The following is a 23,242-nucleotide window of genomic DNA, read 5'->3' as shown; positions in this document are numbered from 1 at the left end:
GACCTGGTAGTGTTAGGGTGCTGATGTGAGCCTTGACCCAGTTCTCTATTACAGGACTGATATCTACATTCTCCATACTGTGTGCGTTTACACTGCACACATCTTGCTATTTAGACTTCTGGCATTGGGTAGCATTACATCTAGGTTCCTATCCCTTGTGGTACCTATGAAGGTGGGTTTGTGTTTTGAGACTTACCTATTCAGGGCATGCTGTGGGTACTGACAGCCTTTCCCAGTATCCATGGGGCATGGACTGATAGGTGCATGCCACCCCTAGCAGGTGGTGCATCATGTCATGCTCCGCATGTCTTCCCAGCCTGAAACACATTGGCTCCCCTTTGACTAACTACATTACTTCAGCCAGTTATTGCACTTGATCATCCCATCGTCATTTTGTGGCTTCATGCTTGGTGATGGTGGATGTTAGTCAGGGTGCTCAGGTGTGCATATAGTACATGGTGTTACATTACTTGACACATGGCATTCATGCCTCAGGTGGTGCTGCAGGGCTGCCTCTGTCGGATGCGCATATTACACTTCCCTGTACATGTTTGTGAGCAGGTCATGTCATTTTAGGCATCCATGTTATTATTTGAGTGAGTCAGAGGTGGTATCATTCCCAGGGTTCCTACTGAGCCAGTGTATATGCTATGCGTTGCCTCTTTGCCAAGGCCAGGGCATACTGGGCACACCTCCTTCGGCCTACTGGGGCAGGCTCAGGTTGTTCCTCCTCTGAGTCACGCTCTGCCTGTGATGGCCTTGGCAATGGTGGGGGGCTGTTTGGCCTGGCCCTATGCTGGTCCTCCTGCAGCTGTTTTCGCAAGATCATATTATGTAGCATAGCACATACCATGACAATTTGGGTACATGTAGTTGGTGTGTACTGCAAGGCTCCACCAGATGTGTCCAGACACCGGAACCATGACTTGAGCAGCCCAAACACACGCTCTACTACATTATGTGTTTGTGCATGTGCCTCATTATGGCGTTCCTGTTCCGGTGTGTGTGCGTTTCTGATGGGTGTCATCAGCCACGGCTCCAGTGCATACCCTGCGTCCCCCACTAGGTGTCCGTGTGGGATGTCCCCATTGGCAAATGTCTGGTACAGCTGCGTCAAATGCCAGATGTGGGAATCATGGTAACTCCCAGGGCAGCCAGCACACACATTCATTATTATGCCCTGGGCATCACACATGACCTGGCAATTGATGGAGGGAAAGCCCTTGCAGTTAATGCAGGCCCTACCCCACTCACCGGCTGGTGCTTTGATGTGTATGTGCGTGCAGTCTATTGCACCCACTACCTCATGGTATTCCGCTATTTGCTGGAAGAGACGCATATTGCTGGCCAATACCTCACGGGCATTGGGGAAATATACATGATCACCGACATGTGCTGACATGGCATCCAGGAACTGGTGCAGTACCCTGGAGGCTGATGCCTGTGATATCCCCATCATATCACCAGTTGGTCTCTGGAAGGTACCTGTTGCTAGTATTCTTAGGCCAACACATACCTTGGTTTCCACTGGGATGGGTACCCCTCTGTTGGTTCTGTGTGTGAGGCGTGGCCTGCACAGCTCAACTATTTGCTGCAGGAGCTCTCTGTCCACTCGATAGCGCTCTACTATCTCCAGCTCACGTAACCCGTGGTAGGTGACCCTGGGCCTGTACACTCTTCTCCATCTCCTCATTGTGGGTTGTCTGGCACCATCTGCATTGTCACCACCCTCAGCAAGTCGCCTATGTCTCATTATGACAGCTATGGCAGCCCCTAACATTTCTGCTCTGAGTGAAGCTTTTTCAGTTTTCACTTTTATTAGCTTACTCCTGTCTTGCAGTGTCTTCTAAGAGAAACATCCTGCACTACTGTTTGCAGAGTTTTAAGTGCTGGGCTGGGCTACTATTCTGCCTGCGTAATTGCCTGCTTCTAATTGTTTTCACCTGCTAGCTTCAGCAGTATTCCCTGCTTGCTTCCTACTAATTCTGTTGCTTCCTTTTTCCTTTTTGTTTCCTCAGGGGGGAGCAACGTGCATACCAGCAGAAACATGCTCACAGTGGCTTACACGCACACATGCTTACACTGTTCAGAATCTACTTATTCGGGTTAAAGCACGCGCACACCAGCTCAAACAGTGTTACAGGTCTGCCAACAGGCTTCTACATGCTAAGTCTGCCCTACACCCGCGCACACTGCCCTACTCGCGCTTCATGGCGTGCACACATGCGCATGCACGCCCAGCAAGAAACTTTAGTGTAAGTAACAGTGTACACCTTCCATTTCTTGACTTTCCCAGACTTATCTTGTGGCACTCCTCTTTCCCTGATCTGTGTATAAGTAACAGTGTACACCTTCCATTTCTTGACTTTCCCATGCTTATCTTGTGGCACTCCTCTTTCCCTGATCTGTGTATAAGTAACAGTGTACACCTTCCATTTCTTGACTTTCCCATGCTTATCTTGTGGCACTCCTCTTTCCCTGATCTGTGTATAAGTAACAGTGCACACCTTCCATTTCTTGACTTTCCCATGCTTATCTTGTGGCACTCCTCTTTCCCTGATCTGTGTATAAGTAACACTGTACACCTTCCATTTCTTGACTTTCCCATGCTTATCTTGTGGCACTCCTCTTTCCCTGATCTGTGTAAGTAACAGTGTACACCTTCCATTTCTTGACTTTCCCATGCTTATCTTGTGGCACTCCTCTTTCCCTGATCTGTGTATAAGTAACAGTGTACACCTTCCATTTCTTGACTTTCCCATGCTTATCTTGCGGCACTCCTCTTTCCCTGATCTGTGTATAAGTAACAGTGTACACCTTCCATTTCTTGACTTTCCCATGCTTATCTTGCGGCACTCCTCTTTCCCTGATCTGTGTATAAGTAACAGTGTACACCTTCCATTTCTTGACTTTCCCATGCTTATCTTGTGGCACTCCTCTTTCCCTGATCTGTGTATAAGTAACAGTGTACACCTTCCATTTCTTGACTTTCCCATGCTTATCTTGCGGCACTCCTCTTTCCCTGATCTGTGTATAAGTAACAGTGTACACCTTCCATTTCTTGACTTTCCCATGCTTATCTTGCGGCACTCCTCTTTCCCTGATCTGTGTATAAGTAACAGTGTACACCTTCCATTTCTTGACTTTCCCATGCTTATCTTGTGGCACTCCTCTTTCCCTGATCTGTGTATAAGTAACAGTGTACACCTTCCATTTCTTGACTTTCCCATGCTTATCTTTTGGCACTCCTCTTTCCCTGATCTGTGTATAAGTAACAGTGTACACCTTCCATTTCTTGACTTTCCCATGCTTATCTTGTGGCACTCCTCTTTCCCTGATCTGTGTATAAGTAACAGTGTACACCTTCCATTTTGTGACTTTCCCATGCTTATCTTGCGGCACTCCTCTTTCCCTGATCTGTGTATAAGTAACAGTGTACACCTTCCATTTCTTGACTTTCCCATGCTTATCTTGCGGCACTCCTCTTTCCCTGATCTGTGTATAAGTAACAGTGTACACCTACCATTTCTTGACTTTCCCATGCTTATCTTGCGGCACTCCTCTTTCCCTGATCTGTGTATAAGTAACAGTGTACACCTTCCATTTCGTGACTTTCCCATGCTTATCTTGTGGCACTCCTCTTTCCCTGATCTGTGTAAGTAACAGTGTACACCTTCCATTTCTTGACTTTCCCATGCTTATCTTGCGGCACTCCTCTTTCCCTGATCTGTATAAGTAACAGTGTACACCTTCCATTTCTTGACTTTCCCATGCTTATCTTGTGCACTCCTCTTTCCCTGATCTGTGTATAAGTAACAGTGTACACCTTCCATTTCTTGACTTTCCCATGCTTATCTTGTGGCACTCCTCTTTCCCTGATCTGTGTATAAGTAACAGTGTACACCTTCCATTTCTTGACTTTCCCATGCTTATCTTGCGGCACTCCTCTTTCCCTGATCTGTGTAAGTAACAGTGTACACCTTCCATTTCTTGACTTTCCCATGCTTATCTTGCGGCACTCCTCTTTCCCTGATCTGTGTCTGTCATCTGTCATGTTACACTGACCTCCAATGAACTGCATTTCTTTCTACCATTCCCCCCTGTGATGTCACCTATCACCTACTCTATTCCTCCCCCTTATGTATCTCTTACACTACTCAGACTGTGCTCATTTGCTATGTGACTGTGAGATTCAGTATCCTAACCCTCATTTACATGAGATTGCCTACTAATGCTTAGTTACATTTCTTACACTTAGTTTCCCCCCTTAGCAACCACTACACGGTGGCCATGTTGTTTTTGGTCTGCTGGTCCCTGCATTGTCATTCCATGTATTGCATAAAACCCACATTTCTGGGTTTATAACCTTCATTTTTATGTTTTATACAGCGCAGCCCGTTTGCGCGGGGCTGCGCTGGGTTTACACATCGCCCGAAAAAAAATTCTATTTTTATTAATTTTGCATCGGGTTACCTTGCCAATGGCCACATATTTGGCCATTGGCATGCTGCCTGACACATATGCACCCTTTATTTGGAGCTGACATGGCTCCGTTGTGAAATTTGCAGAAACGTACTCAGTTGTCAACTGAGTACATTTCTGCAGCTTAAACGTCTCTTACACGGGATGGTTTCTGCTTCGTGGATCGCTAATATACCTCATTTGCATACCTTTCGGATGCAAGTGAGGTATTTAGCATGTCCACGCCCAGTCCGTGTAAGAGACGTTTTAGCTGGTCTCTTACACGGAGTTTAGGGCTGTTCCTGGATCACGAGGCTTGCATGGAGTGTTACACGTCTCTTACACTCCGTGCAAGCCTTCGTGAATCCTGCCCAATGTATTAATGACTAACATTTCATTACTGAAAGGTTCTGCACATTCAGACAACGGTGATAATTACTGCTGTTGAGCAGACATTCATTACATTCCAGTGCAGGTGTAATGTAAGACTTTGTCATTACCATCTCTCGGTAAAAGTAAGATAGCATATATATTACTGAGCACTTCCTCTCACTTAAATTCTACACATGACTGACAAAGACCGAAATATTGCTCAAACATATGGTTGATCCATTCAGTATCAATGTACAAGTAATAATTATTTCTCTGAGCCATCACCTATACAGACACAACAGATATTGCCAAAATAATAGCAAACAAATTCAAGTACTAATTTTACCCCAGTTATTTTGTTCCAAAATCCACATATCCCTAAATCCTTTAAAACCTCTGTTATCACAGGGGGACATGTGCTGAAGGTGCTTTCTAGGACCAGAAATACTTCTTTCATGGGGCCTGACAGTGTACATGATCTGCTCTTCAAAGTGTTTAACCTAAGTATAGCTACAGGTTTTGTCTCTGAAGTTTGTTACACTGCAGTCTACAAAGGTGTCCCCATCAACAACCTTGGGAATTGTAAAACCCCTGTCAGACTAATTTTGCAGATAACTACTGTTCAATCTAGCTACATGTGACTTAGCTGAAGTAAAATACAACATTGTCAGGAAAAGAGTACACTATGACAATGAACATAACTCTCAATTGTCCCGGCCCCCCTTCGAACAATCCACTCTAAACACGCAATGCCATTTGACGACATTTATTGAATATTATCATAACATGAACTTTAAACATATAAACAACATCAATTGCCTTCATCCACAATGATCCTCAGGGTAGCGCAACAACTCACCCTGCTCAATTACACCTCAAGGCAGTGTACCTGCTCACTCTGAAACTTCCTTCACCGGGGCAGCGTACCTGCTCATCCCCCCCCCCAAATAATAGGCAGCGTACCTGCTCAACTTCCACCACAAAAAAACATTGGCCAAATCAAACCACATCCTTAGAGGGATAACAGAAGAGGACAATCCCGTCCCTCTTCTCCGCCACCAGCCTGATCCCAGGCTGTTCCTCCTCCTAAACCTTAACCTGCAGCATCTCTTGTAAAAACAGCTTGAGATACAAGTTAAACAAATCCAAACCAAATTCATTCAGATTAACTCCATCCATATGATACCAGCCTACCTTTCCTTGCCCAAAGTCTCCATGTTGAACTTGTATCCCCAAGTTTCTTAACTGCCTCTCCAATGTATGGTTAACAAACCTCCTGGTCCTTTCAATTGCTTTATAACCGTATGCCTTCCTCTAACACAATTGAGGAATACTCTGACAACACAATTTGCATACATGGGTACCCATTCTGTAGTCTTCACAAATCCTGCAAAATAATCTCCGCTAAATGCTTCTTAGCCAAAATGCCCAAGTCATTACCTCCCAAATTAATTATTAGTATATCAGGACACACTATCCACAATTTAGTCTTCTGAAATTTAAACATCAACCTATCACAACGCATACCCCTAACCCCATGCCAGAACACAGAACATCCTAAATAAGATAAATCCAAATTCCTTCCATTCTCCCTGATTAAAGCATGCTTCTCAGCCCAGTGGATATACGAATGGCCCAAAATGAATATACCCTTCCCTAAAAGAAAAAGAAAAAATGTTAATAATCACAAACACTACTATCTAATATAAGATAAAAAGGCATTTGAGGAACACTTGCCCATTCTTTTAATAACCTCAATTGAGCTACCCTGTCTAGCCATATCTGAAGCCCTCCCTATTCTAAAAGAATGAGCTGCAAACTTCTCAGCCAGAAATCCCATGCAACCCAAAATCCTCCTAATTAAAGTAATAAACCTACTACTGGAAACTACCCTGCCATCCTTTGAACAAAACACCAACCTCTCTGAACACCCCTACCTCCTACTCCTAAATTCTGTACTCCATATTACTGGGCAAAGGCAAAGGTTTCTGTCCACTTTGAGCACCACTGTACATACCCTACACAACTGATCCATCTTGCTTTTCTGTATTAGGATGTTGACCTCCCTCTCAATCACTATAACATCTTTCCAACATAAGGAACCTAACAATTCTGATACCCTGAAACCACCAAAAGTATAACCATGTGCATAGAGTGCCCCACATAAAATAATCCAGCAAACCACCATGTAATAATCCTAAACCCCGTAACAAAATCTTCAATATTCCCCTTGTAATTGGCAACCGTGTATCCCTACACTCCACCAGCACCCTCCCCCACCTTCTCAACATACAGCCTAATGTCCAGGACTTCGTAAAATCTTGCAACCCCCCCCCAAAACATAGCAAAATTGCTAATAGCCGCCAGATCCACTTTAACTGTCTGCAAAGCCTTACTTTTCTCCCAAGCACTAGCCACATATCTTAACAATAATTCCTCTGACCATCCCTTTCCTCATCTGGCAATCATAAAACAAATTGATTAAAATCAAAAAGAGCCCTACCATTTGCCTTCTTCATAGAAGAAGCCCAGGAATGCTGCATCAGATGCCTGACTATTCTGTCCCAAGATTCCATACCTCCTCCGGCAGTGTTTCCGGCACCTTGACTGCCCCCGGAGCCAACCCTCGAAACCTGCAAAACTGAAAGTGGGCAAACTATCAGCAATATCATTCTTAACAACAGGTACATGTACTGCTGTAAAAGAAAACTTTATTAACAGGCTCTGCAATACTAACGTCCGCAATATCCTCAACAACAGTTCTGCCCTAGCTGTCTTCCTTTGTAACACCTTCACCACAGCCATATTATCAGAATGAAAAACTACCCACTTGATCCTCAGCTGCTCCTTCCACACCACCGAAGCTGCCCATATCGGCATCAGTTCTAAAAAAGTGACAGCATGCCTCCATTCCTCATTCCAATCTGGAGGCCATTGCACTGCAAACCATCTTCCCCCAAAGTAAACCCCCATGCCGATAACCCCACTGCGTCCGTAAACAACTGAAGTTCTTCCTGACCCACCCAATCCATTTGTCAAAAGGAAATCCCATTAAATTGTTGCATAAAACCATCCCACAACTTCAAATCCTCCCGCACTAGACTGGTCATCCTAACCCAATGATATTTGCTCCTACCCCCTTTTAGCATATAAGCTAACACCCTGCAAAACGTCCGCCCCGGATCTACCTCTCGACAGGCAAAGTTCAGAAGACCCAACAGTTCCATGACTGAACCGACTTGAATCTTATTCTTGTCCAACACACCCCCCCCCCCCATATAGCTGACCGCAGCCTCTCTATCTTATCCTGGGGTAGACAAAACAATCCCTGCTCTGCATCTACCATTAACTCCAGGAACTCCAATGCTCTCACTGGACCTTCCATCTTGTGCTGTGCCAAAGGTACACCCAATTCCTCACACATACTGATAAATTCCTGCAACCCCTGTTGAGCCCCCACCCTCCTTTCCCCTACTAACAAGAAATCATCCAAATAATGCACCACCTTCTGCGTTCCCACCTTCTGATTCCAAATCCATTGTAAAAGGGTACTAAATTTCTCAAATGTCGCACATGCCATGGAACAACCCATCAGCGTGGCAGTGTCAAAATAGTACTTACCGCCTACTTTCATCCCCAACAATGGCCAATCCTCCCTCCTAATGGGCAACAAATGAAAAGCTGATTCAATGTCAACCTTAACCAACCACGGCTCCTGAAATTCCCTGATCACCTGCACTGCATCATCCAAAGAGGTGTAAAGCACCCTAACTTCTTCGTTCCCAATAAAATCATTCACTGACCTCCCTTCTGGAAATGAAAGATGATGAATCAATCTAAACTCCCCAGCCTGTTTCTTCAGCACTAACCCCAATTGTGACACCTTGTAGCTAACAAAAGGTGGTGTATCAAATGGACCCCACAAACGCCCTGCCTTATACTCCTTACCTACCAACTCTTCCAAAATGTCCTCTTTCCCTTGCACTGAACGGAGGTTATTACAACTCCCCCCCAACCTCACCGTGGACTTAATAGGAAATCCCCATTGAAACCCTTGAATGACCTCAGTCTTAAGAATGAAATCAGGACAATAGTAAAGCATATCCTCCAATACCTCCACCTTAATGGGGAATGGCACCCCTCCCCCTATTGCCTCTAAAGGATCCCAGTCCCCTGGGTCTACGAAGATTGCCCCTACCTTGAGCTGTCTGTAATCCTTGAGAGGAAAGAAAATCTCCCTCTTGGCCCATACCAGTGTTGTTCCATGAAGCAAAACCCTGCCGTCCACAGTAAGCCAAGGAATGATTTCCTCCACATCTTAAGCGTGTGTGCAAATTTTTTTTTTTACCTAAAAAGTTGTCTGTAATCAAATGTTGTTCCCATCAAAAGGGACAGAATGTTGTTACCAAAGGTAATAATTTGGTAGACCAAGCTGCTAAACAAGCAGCAGTAAATTGTTGTAAACGTCTTTGTATGTTAACAGTAACAAACTGCAACAGTAATGATGTGTTTGATTTTGCAAAGATTTCGGCATTTCAAGCTGAAGCATCACAGGGAGAAGTTCTGAGGTGGCTTAAAGATGGATGTAGAAAATCCTCTGATGGCATATGGTGACATTTGGATGGCCGACTGGTGGCACCTGCCTCTTTGCTACTTTACCTAGTAAGGGCATATTATTTACCGGCCCATACAGGTAGGACAGTTTTATTTAATAAAATTATCCAAAGTCGGCATGCCTCTCATGTCTCCACTTTGATACTTCAGTATGTACAAAACTGTACTATTTCTTTGGAATATAACATAAGCAAGCATGCCAACTGCAAATCTGCATGTTTTCCTCCACCCTGGGGACCTTTGTTAATATACAGCTGGATTTCATCCAGATGCCTAAGACTAATAATTTATTATTTATTTTGGTGGTAGTGTGTATGTTCTCAGCATGGGTGAAAGCTTACCCATGTCGCAAAGCTGATGCAGTCACAGTTGTTAAAAAATTATCTGATTATATACCGAAATTCGGTATAGCCAGCACTGTTAACAGTGACCAGGGAACTAATTTTAATAATAATCTGTTTAAGAGTTATGCAAAGCTTTTAATACTAAGTTGAGTCTTCACTGTCCCAACCATCCCCAGTCATCTGGATTAGTGGAAAGGGTAAACAGGACCCTTAAAAATAAAATTTCGAAGATTTGTGCTAAAACCCACTTAAGGTGGCCCGAAGCCCTTCCCTTAGCATTAATGAGTATGAGTGGCTCACTAAATGCCACCAGAAAATTGAGTCCATATGAGATATTAATGGGGAGACCCATGACCCTTCCAGCTACCCCTCCAGTGGAAAATGCTGATTTAACTTTGTCAGATGATGCTCTGATTTGTTATTGTAGGAGACTCCTCAAAATTTTGCAGCAATATCCTCAAACAGTAAAAGCAGCATTACCAAAGCCTCCTGACCAACCCTATCATCAACTACAACTGGCTAATTGGGCCTACATAACAAATATTTCCAGAGGAAAAACTGCCTCAGTCCGAGGTGGAATGGGCCTTTTCAGGTCCTGCTAATGTCTGTGCAGGACTACCAACGTGGATTCATTCATCTCATTGCAAGAAGACCTGTCATGTGGGGACCCTAGATGAATCATCGCAGCCAATAGAGGGAGATCGAGGTGTGACAGATAAATCATCTGCCAGTGAGAAGGTCAACTTCAGCAGCAGTCCATGATGAATCCAGTGACAACAGGTACTTTTGCTTTGTTTCTGCTGTTGTTCCCTTCTATAAATTGGTCGAGAGAAAACAGTTTCTTGCTGGATATGTTCACATATACCTCATCATTCCAAGGCAGGGATTCCCATGATTCTCATCCCTGCATCATAGGTGTCATTTAAAAAGGACCTTAATAACATTAGCTTAACCTTGCGTCATGTAATGATTTTTCAAAAGTTGTGTCTCCTCCACTTGCAACCACACAACATGGAGACACATGTTATGCCAGAAATGGGACTGTACCAGTAGGGAAAAGCAAATGTAATGATACTAGACATGAAAGTTTGTTAAACTCTTTGCACTTAAAAAGCTATGACTCGAGGCATGGCATGGGCATAAGTGACCATTACTACATCTGTGGTAATCGTGCCTACCCCTGGTTGCCTACAGACTGGTCTGAATGTTGCTTTATAGGCTATATTACTCATGGTGTTCAACATTTCAAAAACCCACCAGCAGGTAGACTGAAAAATAAGCAAGCAATCCACTGGGCAGAGCAAGTATTTTCATTCTTTAATTCTGGGTATGGAGTGCAAAGGACAATGCTTGAAATCACTGTGTTTGTTCAAATTCTACAGGAGGTGGCCAACGAACTTCACATCACATCAGGATGGCAAATCGATAAATGACTAAAATGCGAACTGTGGTGTTACAGAATCGAATGTCACTTGATATAATGCTTGCTGCAAAAGGGGGTCATGTGCTGGTCATGTGTAAGGAGTCGTTGCTGCTTATATATTAGTGACTATCATAATGAACAGAAAAAACTGTCAAACTTCATGGAACAAAGGGCCAAAGAGTTGGACAGCACATCCAAAAATTGGACACTTGGTTAGGCAGTATTTTTGGTAACCTGGAAACTAGCATAATCCAGGGTATTGCCATTGTACGTTTTATTATATTTATAATCATTTTAGCATTTTCTGTTCTAAAGGCTGTGATTACAAAATGTTTAACCTCACCTGCACATGAAATGCCGCTGCATGCACAAATCAATGACAGTTCTATTTTGACAGAAAATGATGATGACCACTATGACGCTGATGCGTATTTTATCAAGTTAAAAAAAATAATAAAAATATAATTATATGTATGGTATGACACTGATAGTGTCAGAGGGAGAAAACTGTTATGGGACAAGACCAGCTTATTAAAATGTATATTCATTTCAGTTTATTAATGATGCTATAATATGATTGTTAAAAAGCAAATATAATTTGTATGCAGGGCTGGGAAAAATACAGCTTCATAAGCCACAGTATTACTGTTCATTTTAAACTGCATTCTTTTAGTATGTAATAAGAGAGAATAGTATGTGTTGCATGAAGTGAGGCATGCAGTTATTACAAAAAGGAATTAGTTAGCCTGACTCCTCCAGGCTAGGAGTGCGTTGTTGCTAGGGTAGATTTGAAACATCCAAGGTCAGAAACAAGACCCCTTTGAAGCAGGTGAATCATGTATAAGAAGGTGTTCTTGTGAAGTCTGAGGCAAAAATCATGAGGGATGAGGACATTTGCAAAGTTTTCTATAGGACACAGTCATAACGTCATGAAATTACATGAGCAGTTTGATAAGAAATTGTATACAATTATAGTTTTTGTATGTAAAGTGAAAATGCTTCATCAAGAATTATGAAGACTAACTCCCAGCGCTATAAGAATAAAATTTCTGTTTGCACATCCTGAAGTGTTGTTCCTGACTAAAGGCATATAAGGTAAATTCTTAATGTTATTTATTTATGACTTTAACATTGTGTACACATATTGTTATCATCAGATGTGCCAGTCCTGGCCTCATGTGGTGGGAACTTGCAATGGACACCAGGTTGACCCTGCACCTACATTGACAGCATGATACAGGTATTCCCTAGTGTCAGTGGCATCTGTCCATACAGGGCATGTGTTTAAAGCATGGTATGTCCTTTGTGGGTCACATTTGATGGCACTACAGTTGTTGCAGGCGTCCAGTGGGGAACATAGTGAAGGCGCACTGTCTGCAATTATGTGTCTATTGTAGTGATGGGACAGGGTGCCATGCCCTCTGTAGTCCACTGCAATCACAACATGTTTACTATCTGTGGGCAATATGCAGGGTACTACCAACAAAGTGGTTGTTGCCTAGGTGAGTGTGTTTGTGTATGAGACATGGGTTGAGAGTGTTCTCTGGGTAATACAAGGGTTGCCTAAGGGTTGCCTAATTTGTTCACCAGGCCTTGATGTCACATGTAGGGGTATGGATTGGCAACCCCAGCCTCTCTGCTTTTTGACATCTGTTATCCTTGTAAGGATCCTTGTCTGTCTGGGGTACTTCCCTCTGTGTACTGCTTGTATATCCGGCCCAACAGTCATACCATGTCCATCTTTCAGATGGTGGCACATATTACTTCCAAACATTTACAATGGCTTACTGCTAGAATGTGTTATACTGGGAAGCACTGTGTTTGGCACTGCAGTTGTGAGGACGTGGCCCTGTCATTGGCAGTACTGGGCAATGGCCACCAGGACAAACCTCACCATGCATACATACTGACCACTCTCACACAATATACAACACACACCAACCTAACACACACAGACCTGCATATTGTACACATGCTACAATCTATCCTGCCACCTTGGCCAGCTCAGGTAATCTGTGCTCCACTGTTATTATACCTACACATACATGTTACTACATTTCTACATAGGATTGAGGGGGCACACCTGTGTGTTACTATGTGTCTGCGTACAACTGGGGGGGGGGGACACACCTAACTGTTACTACATTTCTCCATAGGATTTTGGGGGGGGCACACCTGACTATTACTACATTTTTTACATAGGATTGGGGGGGGCACACCTGTGTGTTACTATAGCAATAACCCATGCCTGGGTGTGGGTAATGCTAAATTTACACACGGTTGGTGTGGTTTGGTCCCGAGGGCGAAGCCCGAGGGACCAAACAAAGCCAACCGTGGGTAAATTTAGCATTACCCACACCCAGGCGTGCGTTATTGCTATTATACCATGACATTATTTAAGAAAAGAAACTGTTACTTTTCTTAAATAATGGCATAGTATAATGCCTGTTTACTGCCCTTCTGCAGATGTCTGGCATCCGGCAGTTCTGATGTACCGCGCCTGCGCAGTACATCAGAGCTGAGCAAAAGCAATGGAGAAAGCAAGATCTCCGTTGCTTTTTAGTGTTGCTATGTTAAATGAGTTTAACATAGTGAGACAGTTTTAAAATAAGCAACGGACATCTCCGTTGCTTATTTTAAAACTGTCTCGCTGTGTTAAACTCATTTAACATAGCGAAACACTAAAAAAAAGCAACGGAGATCTTGCTTTCTCCGTTGCTTTTTTTTAAAACACTGCCTCGCTATGTTAAATGGGTTTAACATAGCGAGACAGCTTTAAAATAAGCAACAGAAATCTCCGTTGCTTATTTTAAAGCTGTCTCGCTATGTTAAACCCATTTAACATAGCGAGACAGTGTTTTAAAACGAGTTTACTAATGGAAAAAGTCCGGCGACGGACCTTTTTCCATTAGTATAACTCGATTTACAACGGGCACGCTGGCCAATCAGCGTGCACGTTTTGGGGGGATCATGGTATAATATGTGTCTACATAGGAATGGGGGGGCACACCTGACTGTTACTACATTTCTACATGGGATTGGGGGGGGGCACCTGACTGTTACTGCGTGTCTACATTGGATTGGGGGGCACAGTAGACTGTTACTACATTTCTACATAGGATTGGGGGGCACACCTGACACTTGTACACATTTGCTATGACTGTACTGGTATGTCAGGTACTCCATTTCATTCTGTATTCTAATCATACTAACTAGAGGCATATCAGTGTACTACAGGTCTTAGGTTTGATTGACCTACATATCAGTTTCTGACTTCTTACCCTTCAGAACTAACATCCCACTGCCTGACCTGTTGTAGTCTGTCTGTGTAGGCCTTGGGGGGAGGTTATCCATAGCCATCATTCAGAGGGCTTAGCACAGCCTTTGTTTGTGTTTGTCTACACCTGTCCTGCTGGCTGTGACTGTTGTTGGGTATGTGAGCCTCCCTGACTGGCATGTGTGTGTCATATGGGCACACATGTGGCCCAGCACATTTCCTGGAGTGGGTTTTGTCACCATGTGTAGTACTGGCTACTATGGTGACAACAGTATTTGTTACAGATCTCATGCTGCCACTTTAGGTGTCTACTATCTGCTGGCATCCCATTCTGCCACCCGATTCCCTTTCATGCTCACATCCATACCATAGATACAAGTAACAACACATACTACTCCATTCAGCAATTGGTAGGAAAAGCAACTTACCTTGTGGCTGTGCCAGTATTGAGGATGGTGCTGGAGGGCTACTTATGTTGGATGCACATAGTACACTCCCTATACATGGTTGAGGACAGGTAGTGTCATGTTTGGCATCACTTTTTCTGTATGTGCGAGTCAGAGAGAGGTGTCATTCCTTGGGTCCCTACTGTGTCAGTGTATATGCTATGCGTTGTCTCTTTGCCAAGGCCAGGGCATACTGGACACGCCTCTTTCTGCCTACTGGGGCAGGCTCAGGTTGATCCTCCTCCGAGTCACTCTGTGCCTGTACAGGCCTTGGCAATGGTGGAGGGCTATGTGGCCCTGCCCCATGCTGTTCCTGCTTTAGCTGTTTCCGCAGGATCATATTGTGTAGCATGGCACATACGATGACAATTTGAGTACATGTAGCTGGTGAGTACTGCACGGCTCCACCGGATGTGTCCAGACACTGGAACCATGACTTGAGCATCACAAACACACACCCTATTATAATTCTGGTCTGTGCGTGTGCCTCATTATGGAGTTCTTGTTCTGGTGTGTGTGCATTTCTGATGGGTGTCATCAGCCACGGCTCCAGTGTGTAACCAGCATCTCCCACTAGATGACCGTAAGGGATGTCCCCATTGGCAAATCTCTGGTACAGCTGCATCAGATGCCAGATGTGGGAGTCATGATAGCTTCCAGGGCAGCCAGCACACACATTCATTAAAATGCCCTGGGCATTGCACATGACCTGGCAATTGATGGAGGGGAAGCCCTTGCAGTTGATGTAGACCCTACCTTGCTCACCAGGTGGTGCTTTGATGCATATGTACATGCAGTCTATAGCACCCACTACCTCAAGGTATTATGCTATTTGGTGGAAGAGACACATATTGCTGGCCAACGCCTCATGGGTGTTGGGGAAATATATGTGCTCATCGGCATGTGCTGACATGGCATCCAGGAACTAGTGGAGTACCCTGGATGCTGATGCCTGTGAGATCCCCATGATATCCCCAGTTGGCCTTTGAAAGGTACCTAGGGCTAGTATTCTTAAGCCTACACATACCTTAGTATCCACTGGGATGGGTTCCCCTCTGTTAGTTCTGTGTGTCAGGCATGGCCGGCACAGCTCAACAATTTGCTGTCGGAGGTCCCTGTCCACCCTATAGCTCTCCACTATCTCCAGCTCATGTAGCCCCTGGTAGGTTACTCTGGGTCTGTACACTGTTCTCCATTTCCTCAATGTGGGTGGTCGACAGCATTCTCATCCTCACCACCCTCAGCCTCTTCCACATGTTGATGTATGATAGCTGCTGCAGCCCCTATCATTTTGTTGTTTTTGTTTGCTAAATTTTCCCCGCTTGTATACATCGGTGGTGTAGAGTATGTGGGAAAACCCAGAGGGAAAGGTGTTTGCATAGTTTATAGTAGTGTTCTGGGCTGGGCTGCTGCCTGTGTAATTGGTTGATTCTGATACATTTCACCTGCCAGTTATGCTAGTTCTTCTTGATTACCTTCCTACTGCTGTTTTCCCTTCCCATTGACTTCCTGTTTAAATCTGGGGGCGTGCCGTGCAAACACAGTGCTCAAATGTGCACAGAGCTGCTATTTCCTGGTTTACTTTTTTTTTCATTTAAAACCCAGTGCACACCCACTTAGGCAATGTAAAGAGTGCTAGGCAGCCTCAGACACACCCCCTTGCTTAGCTCTGCTAAGCTAAGGGCAAACCCGAGCCTCAGGGCTCCAATCTGCTTACAGTATGCCTGCAGCCTGACACACCCCCTATGATGTCAGCTAGCTGTTAGGCTTGAACCATGCTATTCCTGCACTTACACTGTTGGGTGCTGACTAGCATTGAGGGGAAATCTGGGATTCAGTACCATCCCCCTCATTTGCATAGGATTGCCTGCTAATGCATAGTTACAGGTCTCACACCGAACCTCCCCCCTTAGCAACCACTATTCTCTGGCCATGTTGTCTTCTGCCTACCATTGAGTATAATGGCAAAATAGTGATTTTGGTTAGAATACTTATTTCAGGTTATTTTTTATATTTTCAGCCCGATCCCATTTGCGTGCCACTGCCCTACACTTAAACAGCCGAAATCGGCTAAAAAAATAAAAGTTATTTTTTTTTATTTTTGCAAGTGTTTTCCATGCCATTGGCCATATATTTGGCCATTGGCATGGATTCCACATAATGTACACACTTTATTTGGAGCTGTCATGGCTCCGTTTTGTAGTTTGCAGAAATGTACTCGGTTACTAACCAAGTACATTTCTGCACACTACACTAGTCCTGCACGGCCAGCTGTACAGCTTCCTGGATTGCAAATTCACCTCATTTGCATGGTTTTCACCTGCAAATGGGTAATTTGCATACAGGAGCTGTGTCCGTGCAGGAATAGTGCAGGAGCGCTCATGCACGTCCCTGCAGCTTATTCCTGGATCGCACGGCGGCCATATTGCCTCCAGGAGCTCCTGCACTGTTCGTGCACACCGTGCAGGGCTTGCTGAATCTGGGGGAATATTTTCCAGAAGTGGGTTAATCATATCTCTCTTGTGCTAACACCCTGTTCTCGATAGATAAATTTCTTTATAATGACACTGCCACCAGCTATACCACTCTTGCAAATGAAGAACACAGTTGCTGTTTACTCTTAAAGTACATCAAACATTTATCTGTATGGTAGCAACGGCTTTTGCAGTAACACTTCAAAAGGCTGGAGTCAACAGTTATTAGTACACCAATCTTTGCACATAACTTTAAGCTAATATTAAATAATTCATCAGCTGAAAGCATTTAAAACTAAATAATAAAATCTTTATTATAAAAACCAACAAGCAGTATTGTAGCCAGGGTAGTACGAGAGTGCAATACCCCCGGGTGAAAAGTGCTGGGAGGAGTAATAAGCCAATCCTGAGTGCTCTTTAATGTAATACTGTCTTTTAAAAAGCCTGTATTGCATTTGTGGTTAAATCTGAATACTGTAGCGCTCTGTATGTGGTCTAAACTGTAGCAAACAGTTTGTTACAGTTTAAAAATTTGACAAAAAAATATTTTTAACTAAAACCTGAGCACTGGTAATGCTCCGTGCAGGCAGGGTATAAAGTGTAGCAACTGTTTGTTGCATTTGTAGCAAGCAGTTTACTCACTTAAAGAGCTGAGAGGCTGGGGCGTTGGTTCATAGTGCTGGCACAGGGTGCTAACTCAATCAGCTTCTGTATACAAGCCAGCATTGCACTTGGTAAAATACAGCATACAAGCAGCTAAAACTTGCACAAAAATACAAATCAAGGTTTTCAGCAGAAATATGGCACAAAGAAAAATTCAATGCACTATATCGTCACACTTCTGAATGACTAACACCTCCATATCTTAGCAGATAGTAATGACGTAACATCAAAAGACAATCTCACTTTAATGATATGTACTACTAATGAATGCTGTTCTACCTCTTCATCCTAGAAGCTGACACTTACTATTATTTATTTCCTCTCTAGTGTCCTTCCATAACATTTTCTTATCTCTAATATTAATCAGCTCTCTCCCTCCATTTCCTTACCTTTCCCTCCTGCACATTGCTCATTCCCATCTCATTTTATTCCTTTGTCTATTTTGGCACATTCCTGGAATACTCCTTAGTTACTTTGCTAAAGGAAGATTTAATAGCATGACATAAATGACTGTATTTATATAATAATTTTATCAATTACCTTCATAAGATTGTCCTATAAGAGCATGGTACTAAAACTTATAAATTATATGGAAAAGGAATGTCTTAATGCTTGCTCTGTATTATTCAGAAATTCTAAGTATTCAGAATGTACTCTTAACTACATGTCCAATATTGCTAGAATTAAAGGATGTGCATAATTTTTATTATTATTATTGTTGTTATTACAAATCAACACTCATAATATGTTGAAATGTCATTGAATGTCTTTCTCTCTTATGTTTTTAGCAAATAATGATAATTCCATCTTGTTGGACACATTACAAGAATATAACTTACTGACTTGCATTCGCTTCATACCTCACACTTCTGAAAACGATTACTTGAATATTCTAACAGGACAGGGGTAAGATTTCTAAATAAATATCCTTACTTTGTTTCCTACTGTCTGTTAAAACTCTGTAGAGCTCCTAAATCCATGTATGATACATGACTATATGATCATGGATGTTTTGACTTTGATTTTGAGATAAGATTTAATACCATGAATTTACAGGCATGCGTGTAAACAAGCATATACATCAATATTCAATTTAACCTATTTGCTAAGATTTCTCTGAAAAATGTTTTATACTCATTACAAAAATTCAGTTACAAATTAAATGTAAGCACATATAGCAGTCACAGAATATGACTGCATCAGTTATGATGCACAGTTTATTTATTTTTTTTATTTTTGGGGCACGTCTATGTCAGTTACACACTCCCATTCTCTCCTGCACGGCTTTTCCAAAAACTAAAATGCTAATTAAACTTGGGTTGCCTGGGTCGCAATCGGGTTTATGTCTGTGACATGTTGACAAGACCATTTAAATAGTTTCCACTGGATGTTTTCCTCTGGCTGATATAAAACAAATGGGAACATGAGTGTGATGATGTGAGGTAGTGCCAGCTGTGCCCCAGAGAGTAAGGCAGTGCATGTGTAACATATGCCAGCATAGCTAGCTGGAGTTTTGTAAGGAATTTTATGTAATTTGTATATCAAACTGATTTGTACAGATGCTTGTGTTAAAAATGTATTTGTAAAGCTGCTTGTGTAAAAATGTATCAACAGTGGGTCCTGATGGAGAAAAAAGAAATGTACATTTATATCAGACTGTACTGTTGGAACTGAGGAAATGTATATATGTTAACAGAGGATGCTTGAAGGGAGGGGGTTAAGCTCACCTCAGCTTACCTTAAGAAAAATAGCCAGAAATTAAATGATTTGGTTTTAGGCCATAAAGATTTTATTTCACAGGCCTGATAAAGTGGAATTGTTTATTTGTATGTTAACATCTTTGTCCTGTTCAAATGTAGTCTGCAAAATTCATCTGTGATGCATCACCATCAAACTGTAAATAACTGACTTCTGTTTCTCTGGATTGCTTCTTCTTCTCATATGATTTTTAGGTACTTACGTATTATCGCAACCAGATTTTCGCGGTAGTAGCACTTGCTTTTCAATCATGACAAATGTTCGTTAATGTTGTTAAAATGTAATATAGTGTGTTTTCTTTTAACAGTACACCTTATTTTCTGGACTGCTATCGATACAATGTGCGAGACATGCTGTTGTTCTTTCTTAATGGTGTTTACTGGCACATCGTTCAACGGGCAGACTTGCAGGAAGCAACACGGGGTGCCAGTAGAAAGAACAACAGCATGTCTTGCACGTTGTACTGATAGCAGTCCAGAAAATAAGGTGTATTGTTAAAAGAAAACACTCTGTATTACATTTTATCAACATTAACGAACATTTGCCGTGATCGGGATCCAAGTGCTAAGAGGCATTGTGTTTGACTTCCAAATAACATCAGTTCAGTCATGTCATATAAGTTGGAATTGGGGGAAAAAAGGGCCAAAACATTGCAGCAAGGGTGCCAAATTCAAAAAAAGATGCATATATCTCTGATCCGACAGACTTTCCACTACGCTTAAAAAATGCACATGTAAATAAATAACCGCATTCCTCAGAAGCCTGAATACCTGCTGTTACTGGCAAGCCGCTACTGAATGCCTTAACCAATTCTTGCATTCAACTACGACAGTAAAGGATGCTACAGCAGCCCTGACAATTGAAGCCAAACTGGAAGGAATGTACGTAGAATGGCCGTTATTTCACAGCATGGGCTGACAAAGAACATTCAGTGGGCGGTCTTGCAATGCAGCAACATGCTGCCGCCAGTAAAGAGCACAAAGAAACAACAACAGTATGTTGTGTACTTTGTGTTGGTAGCACTCCGGAAAGCAACCTATTTTGTTAAAGAAAACACACCGTTTTCCATTTCAAGCACATTAACTTGCACATTCACTGATCCGGAAGCAACCACTGTTGTCGTAAAAATCTGGTTGCGATAATACGTAAGTACCGATTTTTATCATTTATTTTTGTGAATAACGTTTTTATATGATGTTTTCTTTGTACTCCAAGGCTGAGAGTGAAATTGGTTTTCTAAGGATCAGTGCTCTGGTTACCAAATTTAAATAAAATAAAATAAAACACTGCTGAAAAACTACACAGTTATTTGGTTACAGTTTTTTCCACCATATTTAATGTTAGCTCACAGGAACCATTTTCATCTACGTGTCTATTCCAAGGATATTATTGTGTACACTCTGTGGTGTTATGTTCTGTAGATTAAATCCTTCCATACAAAGTATGCTGTTATTAGATCAAATTAACTGCATCTGCTCAGCATTCATCCTATGACAGATTATTTCAGACAACTTTACCTTCACTAGACGGTTTCAGTAATATGACCAAGTTGTGGTTGAAAAGGGTATCAGAACCAGTTCACTTACTCAGTTAGCAAATAAACAAAAAAGAAGGTACATTATTACTGAAAGTATTTCATTATTATTCAGGACAACAGTAGCCTGTAATTCAGCAAGAGAATCAGGACTCACAGGGGATGGATGGAACCTGGGAAAAACAAAAAACAAGTAAAGGTCTGCTTAAAGGAGGGGGAACTGTGCTGGTAAGAGAGAAACAAAAAATAGATTAAAGCTTTGCTGTGAGCTGCAAAAATTAGCAAAACTTTTTGTATAACAATCCACTTCCAGAGAGGGAACATAGTGGCAAACAAATTCTGGGGCAAGTGAATATGATCCCATATCTGATAATTCACTATGCTCAGTCTAGGCTCATAAATCTGTTTCATTGTTCCACTGTTTGGTCAGTTCCTTGTGTCTGACTGTACTCCCACTGATGGCAGCCCACAGTAGAAGTTGCTGTCAACAGTGGACATCAGGCAGATTACAGAAATGACACAAAAGTACTCCTTTACAGAGAAAAGGTATGAGCATTTTTAGTTTTGACATCAGCTACATTTATTATCCTCACAGTTTAAATGAAACGTGTTAAGCTTCAAGACCTTTGCATATACACTCCATGCTGTTATGTTCTGTGCATTAAATGCTGATGCCACCTACATCCTAGATATAGTCTCTTCCAATTCTTGAACAGATTCATGTTGAGTCACTGAACGTAATTTCACTAAATGAAAACAAGTCAAAAACATTTGCCACAAAGTGAACATTACAAAAATGTTGTTGGGGGCAAGCCCTCATGGTCCCCCATGTAAGGAAACACCCCCATACTCTGACTTATATATATATATATATATATATATATATATATATATATATATATATGTGTGTGTGTGTGTGTGTGTGTGCGTGTGCATGTGTGTATGTAAACCAACTCTTAAGATGTCACAACAGTGGAAAAAAAAGCAAACTCCAGTGTCAGCAAAAGTAGTTTTGTCGAGCAGCACTTTTTGAGTTTGCCAAAAGTACCTTGATCAGATTGATTCATTCCCATCTTGAACATAATAGGCCACTTGTTAAAATCTATTCATACACAAGTTCAGCATCCTTGGATCGTTACCAAATATTAGTGTATAGTTTCAGATCATTTTACTATGATACAGACAACTAAGTGGCGACTTCGTTTAGCACAGGAAAGGTATAACTTCTTTCAATTAACTGTATGTGTAACAGTAGATGTAAAATCATTTTTCCTACTGTGAATTTTTTTTCTTTCCATCTGTTCTCAGATTTTGTAAAACACCATCCACTGTGGTGCAGCGGTTAGCGTTGCCACCTCACAGCAAGAGGTTCTCCGGTTCGATCCTCGGCTGGGGGCTGGGGCCTCTGTGCACAGCATGCTGTCTCTCCTCTCTGTCACACATGGGTCTCAGGTGCTCTGGTTTCCTCCCATCCCAAAAGACATGCTGTGGGTGGGATGGGACACACTAATTGGCCCTAGGCATTAGGCATGAGTGTGTGTGTGTGTGTGTGTGCTGTGGGTGGCAGTTGGGCAACTGGCTGGCGAGCAAAAAACCACTAAACTCTCATGAAGCATGTGGCAGAAGCCTAACTGGGAAGGAAGAAGAAGACCATCCTTAAGGCCTAGAAATGGCGATACACTTTCCTTAGATCCATCCCTAGCCCCTTTTCCCATTTTTGCACATGGGGTTGGGGTGTCACTTCAAAAGTGACAATCATCTAGAGCAAAGATTCACACTGCCAGGTGGCTAACCCTACCACAGCTGTCCTTCTGTACCACACACTTGCATATGCATTTTATTGCTCTGAAGAAATCTCTTGGCCGTATTGGAAAAC

Source organism: Protopterus annectens, chromosome 9.part0 (assembly GCF_019279795.1).
Source record: "Protopterus annectens isolate FY-2018-M chromosome 9.part0, PAN1.0, whole genome shotgun sequence".
NCBI lineage: Eukaryota > Metazoa > Chordata > Ceratodontiformes > Protopteridae > Protopterus > Protopterus annectens.
This window is presented reverse-complemented; position numbering follows the sequence as displayed.